This window comes from Palaemon carinicauda, unplaced genomic scaffold (assembly GCF_036898095.1).
Source record: "Palaemon carinicauda isolate YSFRI2023 unplaced genomic scaffold, ASM3689809v2 scaffold3497, whole genome shotgun sequence".
Classification (NCBI taxonomy): domain Eukaryota; kingdom Metazoa; phylum Arthropoda; class Malacostraca; order Decapoda; family Palaemonidae; genus Palaemon; species Palaemon carinicauda.
The window spans coordinates 10001-16331 of record NW_027171180.1 but is presented as its reverse complement, the minus strand read 5'-3'; the positions used below and the strand labels follow the sequence as shown (position 1 = coordinate 16331).

Genomic DNA, 6331 nt, shown 5'->3' with positions numbered 1-6331 from the left:
CCTCTTGACGGCTCACAGGACTGCCACTCTCTCCTCTTGACGGCTCACAGGACTGCCACTCTCTCCTCTTGTGGGCTCACAGGACTGCCACTCTCTCCTCTTGACGGCTCACAGGACTGCCACTCTCTCCTCTTGACGGCTCACAGGACTGCCACTCTCTCCTCTTGACGGCTCACAGGACTGCCACTCTCTCCTCTTGACGGCTCACAGGACTGCCACTCTCTCCTCTTGACGGCTCACAGGACTGCCACTCTCTCCTCTTGACGGCTCACAGGACTGCCACTCTCTCCTCTTGACGGCTCACAGGACTGCCACTCTCTCCTCTTGACGGCTCACAGGACTGCCACTCTCTCCTCTTGACGGCTCACAGGACTGGCGCGCGAACTGCTATCGAAGCTCATTCCTGTGAATAATAAAATCTGAATTAGTATTGTCGTATATTTCATGTGTAACATGTTTTACATGAAACAATTCCTGACTGATGAAATTTGACTAGAGACTAGACAAAATATCCCTTCTTTCTCCGTTGAATTCACTGACACGTCATGACCATAGCTACGAAATGAGAAATGAAAGACTTTGATAGGAGTTTTACACCCAAGTCCAAATTGGTGATATAAACGGACTCAAGTCCGTCCATGTCACTCATTTGGACTTTGGTACTAACCAATCAAGTCTTCATTTTGCTTTTCGTGGCTATAATTATTTACTTCGTTTTATAAGCAAACATTTTAACGCTAATTCTCAGACAATAAACCCTGATCAGTATGTCAAATTCTGAGAGCTTTGAATCAATTATTTCCCTAAAATTAAACCCTAATCAGTAAGGCAAATTCTGAGAGCTTTGAGTCAAACAATTATTTCCGTAAACTAGATATAAAACAATAATGAAGGAGAAAAAATTGTATTATCGTTGAAATTGAATAAGGGACCAATGACCACATATAAAACCAACAATAAAACAAATGAAGGAGTATCGATGGAAGATCAACATTTAAATCTTGACTTAAATGAAAGAGAAAAAATACTGGCATTAAGAAAATGAATTTAGATAAAGGACGTAGAAGAATGTAGAGAGGAGAGAACAAAATATAGACATGAATATAGAGGTGAAATAGAAGATAGTGGACATGAATAGAGAGGGAACGAAAATTTTTATATGAATAGATAGGGGGAACAAAAGTTGGACATGAATAGAGAGAGGGAATAGAACATTATGTATGAATATACTGTACATGGGGAACAAAAATTGGACATGTACATTCTGGGAGAACAAAAAATTGGACATTAATAGAGAGGGGGAATAGAAAATTGGACATGAATATACATGGGGAACAAAAATTGGACATGAATATTCAGGACAACAAAAAATTGGACACGAATATTCAAGGGAAACAAAACAATGGACATAAATTGAGAGGGGTAACTTGTAAATGGACATGAATAGAGACTCGGAACTTATAATTGGACATGAATAACAAGCGGGAACCAAATTTTGGACATGAATAGAGCTACAGACAAACAAGGCAAAACACGGTGCTTTTTGAGTGAAAGAATTGTAAAGTTTTCAAATTGCTACTTAAGCATAAAGGCTCAAGAGAATAAAAAACAAATTTGCAATACGAGGGATAAAGTCAGTAAGACCCCAATTTGAATTGAGAGAGAGAGAGAGAGAGAGAGAGAGAGAGAGAGAGAGATAAGCACTACCAGAGAGAGAGAGAGAGAGAGAGAGAGAGAGATACAAGCACTACCAGAGAGAGAGAGAGAGAGAGAGATACAAGCACTACCAGAGAGAGAGAGAGAGAGAGAGAGATACAAGCACTACCAGAGAGAGAGAGAGAGAGAGAGAGAGAGAGAGATACAAGCACTACCAGAGAGAGAGAGAGAGAGAGAGAGATACAAGCACTACCAGAGAGAGAGAGAGAGAGAGAGAGAGAGATACAAGCACTACCAGAGAGAGAGAGAGAGAGAGAGAGAGAGAGAGAGATATACAAGCACTACCAGAGAGAGAGAGAGAGAGATACAAGCACTACCAGAGAGAGAGAGAGAGAGAGAGAGAGAGAGAGAGATACAAGCACAACCAGAGAGAGAGAGAGATACAAGCACAACCAGAGAGAGAGAGAAGAGAGAGAGAGAGAGAGAGAGAGAGAGAGAGAGAGATACAAGCACAACCAGAGAGAGAGAGATACAAGCACAACCAGAGAGAGAGAGAAAGAGAGAGAGAGAGAGAGAGAGAGAGAGAGAGAGAGAGAGAGAGAAGCACTACTAACGAGTCAGGTAATAAGGTCAAGCCTTATAAATTCACAAAAGAATCCTGCATTCATAATTTCAAAAACTCCAGAGGCAACTTTTCAGACATACTACAAGGAGCTAAGCAGTTTGAAGAGACAGTACGTTCCTATCCCCATATAAAATCATAACCTATAATGACCCTACTGTCAAAATCATATTAATGACCTTGCCCTAAAAAAATATAAAATTACCACAGCCTTTAAAATCAACATCGTATTACCCTGCCCTCAAAATCAATATAAAATTACCCTGCCCTCAAAATGAACTAATTAATTAGCCTTGCCAATCCTGATTGACTGACATTAGGGATTATTAATTCAAAATGCCCATCGCCTATATAATTCTAATGAAAAAGTAATGAATAAACAATTGTTTCGAATCCCAACAACAATAGAAGAACAAAATTCGCATATTATTACCAACCAAAAGTCTACCAGCATTGAAATTGTGTTCTTTAAGGTACCGGAATCGAAGACTGTGTGGAATTTTATAAACAGAACGTAAGGATTAAGACACACAGGGTCATCCAGAGAGGCGAGTCAAAGAATATAGTTCACATGATTAACCTCGCTTAGGAAATCTGTGCGTTGTATAAGGCGCTAATACCAAAAGGCTTTGAATGCCAGGTAGTGAAGGCATTCACTTTGAGCTAACAGTAATCCCATGATAATTACAAGAGTTCACATTGAAACGATGCAGGAGTATCGTAAGCGTGGCTAAAATTATCAATAACAAGTGGCCAACTTGAGAGAGAGAGAGAGAGAGAGAGAGAGAGAGGAGAGAGAGAGAGAGAGAAATCTAAGGGTGATATTCAGTACACACCTGCCAAAGCTTCCAAACTTCAAAGTTAATCAACAAAGAACTTTGCTAAACACAGTCAAGTTGAAATATTTTCAGTAACCAAGAGAGAGAGAGAGAGAGAGAGAGAGAGAGAGAGATCCAAAGGTGATATTTAGTACACACCTGCCAAAGATTCCAAACTTCAAAGTTAATCAACAAAGAACTTTTCTAAACACAGTCAAGTTAAGATATTTTCAGTAACCATATGAGAGAGAGAGAGAGAGAGAGAGAGAGAGAGAGAGAGAGAGAGATCCAAGGGTGATATATTCAGTACACACCTGCCAGAGATTCAAAAGTTCAAACTTGCAGCGAATGTTTTTATGTTGAAAAGGCTGACAAGTCTTTTTATGGTTTATATATGAAATATCTGTTATAATGTTGTTATTGTTTTTAGAGAAATTTTTATTTCAATTGTTCAATACTTCTCATATCATTTATTTATTTCCTTATTTCCTTTCCTCACTGGGATATTTTTCCCTGTTGAAGCACATGTGCTTATAGCATCTTGCTTTTCAAACTAGGTTTCTAGCTCAACTAATAATAATAATAATAATAATAATAATAATAACAGTGCAAAGATCTGTAACCAATGCCTACAGTACACCGCGCATGTTCCAACGACACCAGTAATTTTTGTATTCCCAATAGCAGTAGTGATTCTGTAAAAGCAGTTCATAACTAAAACCAACAGAGAGAGAGAGAGAGAGAGAGAGAGAGAGAGAGAGAGAGAGAGATTTTACATTAAATGCTTGAAAGGCCTTCGATTTTCAGTATCAAAGTCTAAACATACATGACATTTCGTTTAGTAAAATGTATGCATAAACTGGAGTCACAGCCATCTAGTATTTTGCTGTGAATACATAAAATAATCGACTAATATAAAATGCTAATTATATCTTTTGACAGACAGCCGGCAGAAATCCTGGCTTGGTCTAGTTTTCTGTTTCGCCAGAAGGTAGTTCGAGGGAAGAGGTCAGTTCAAGCTAGACGGGGACAAGAGAGACACAAGCAGAAGAGGAATGCTGTGTGGAACTTGCCAGTAACCTTATGGAGTGTTTGGGTGTTGATTTGTGATCATTGTATGATAATTGTATTCTGTTATACCTAGTTACATCTAGATTTGACTGTTAAAAATACTCGATTGTGAACTGACAGATTAATTTGAGCTGTATGAGCTTATTTTATAATTAGTTTTGCTTCATTCACATTGTAACCAAAATCTGTATGAAGGGATATCTATTTCTATTCACATTTAAAACTGCAAAGAAATCGATAAATATATTAATTGAAATGGTTTATTGTGTTTTGTAACCTTACTGCCTGTGTAATCAAAGCTGTCTAAAGCTAATTTAGAAATTTTACATTTCCTTATAACACGACGAACTTTATCAATAAATTATAACTAAAAAATGACTAGAGAAAACTTTATATGGTTTTTTAAACATTTGGTTTTATTTAACCTATAAATTTCTCCATTGTGTTAGAAAAATACAAACGAAACTGGTGGTATTAAGAAATGAGGACCAAAATAGGTTACCAAAAAATGTCAATAGCAGAAAAGTAACTGCAAATTTCCAAAGTAGAAGAGTAATTGCAAACTTTTGCAAACTTTTAGCAAATTTTCAAAGTAGAAAAGTGTGTGACAAATGTGTAACTACAAACTTTCAAAGTGGAAAAATGTGTAACTACAAAACTATGAATAACCACAAAACTCTTGAAAAGTAAACCTTAACACTAAATATGATTAAAAATATAATGGCTGGTAAATGGAGAAAATTCCTAAAATCGAGACAATTTTGATTATAGCAAAATTAAATGTACCTAAACAAATTTCTAATTTCGCAAAGTAAAATAATATACACGTACACTGGTATTTATTTCAGAGAAATGTATTGGTCTGTCTACCCAAACGCTTTGACTTCTATAACTAATAAAGATTTTCGTGTCAGGGAACCGACAGGAATTCCAGAGTGGACTAGATTTTGGACAACCTGAAAGGGGCGAAGGGGGGGGGGGGGTTAGTCAGAAGGTTGTAAGGTAGTCAGATAGTAAGGTTGAAAGGTAGTAAGGTTGAAAGGTAGTAAGGTTGAAAGGTAGTAAGGTAGTAAGGTTGAAAGGTAGTAAGGTAGTAAGGTTGTAAAGTTGTAAGGTAGTAAGGTTGTAAAGTTGTAAGGTAGTAAGGTAGTAAGGTTGTAAAGTTGTAAGGTAGTAAGGTTGAAAGGTTGTAAGGTTGTAAGGCTGAAAGGTTGTAAGGTTTTAAGGTTTTAAGGTTGTAAGGTTGTAAGGTTTTAAGGTAGTAAGGTTTTAAGGTAGTAAGGTTTTAAGGTAGTAAGGTTTTAAGGTAGTAAGGTAGTAAGGTTTTAAGGTAGTAAGGTAGTAAGGTTGAAAGGTAGTAAGGTTGAAAGGTAGTAAGGTTGAAAGGTAGTAAGGTTGTAAGGTAGTAAGGTTGTAAGATTGTAAGGTAGTAAGGTTGTAAGATTGTAAGGTAGTAAGTCAGTCAGTCAGGGATTGTAAGTCCCTGAGGAAATAGGTAGCTAAGAGAACACTAGTGAGAGGTCTGCTAGTGCTTTTCGAGAATTTTACTTGTGTCCATTATATTTTTTTATTAGAAATTACCATAAAAACAAAATAAAAAAAAAGTCGTCCTGCATATAATGGATAATATAAACAAAGTGTATTTTCCTTCCTGTGCATTATAACGTATAGCCTACAAATCAAGCATCACAATATTAAGAATCAAATTAATAAACTCGTTAAAACAGATCCGTTTCATAGAATCACACAAAAACTAAACCACACAAAAACTATAGAAGAAATTAACTAGAAAAAATTCGAAATGAAAATTGGAATAAAGCCAGGCGACCTCAATACAAAGATTTCAGTATCCTTAATGTTACCCAACAATGCCAAAAAATAAGGAGAAGTGAACTTGAACTATGAGAAACTACAGGAGAAATCTTAAGTCATGAAGTAATAATAAAAATAGGGGGAAATTATCAAGCAAGTAATGTCTTCCACTTAGGAATAGAAATTTTTTTTTCATATTTTTAAGCGATTTTTCAATAAGCTCATTGCAATATTTCCATTTCTACTCGCGAAAAAACAAAAACAAAAAATACATTTACAGGCCCAATGAATTGGCTTAATTCCTGCAGATTATGCCGTAATAAATCTATGAGACAAAAAATATATTAGATCT

At 36.4% G+C, this 6331-nt stretch overlaps 1 long non-coding RNA gene across 1 annotated transcript in view; it reads right to left on the bottom strand.

The window, feature by feature from the left end:
* Positions 1 to 300: 300 nt before the first annotated feature.
* LOC137636659 (uncharacterized) overlaps positions 301 to 6331 on the bottom strand; it is a 7123-nt gene continuing 1092 nt past the window's right edge. The window contains exon 2 of the long non-coding RNA XR_011043181.1: positions 301 to 403. This is a non-coding gene — a long non-coding RNA (uncharacterized lncRNA). The remainder of the gene's footprint in view (positions 404 to 6331) is intronic.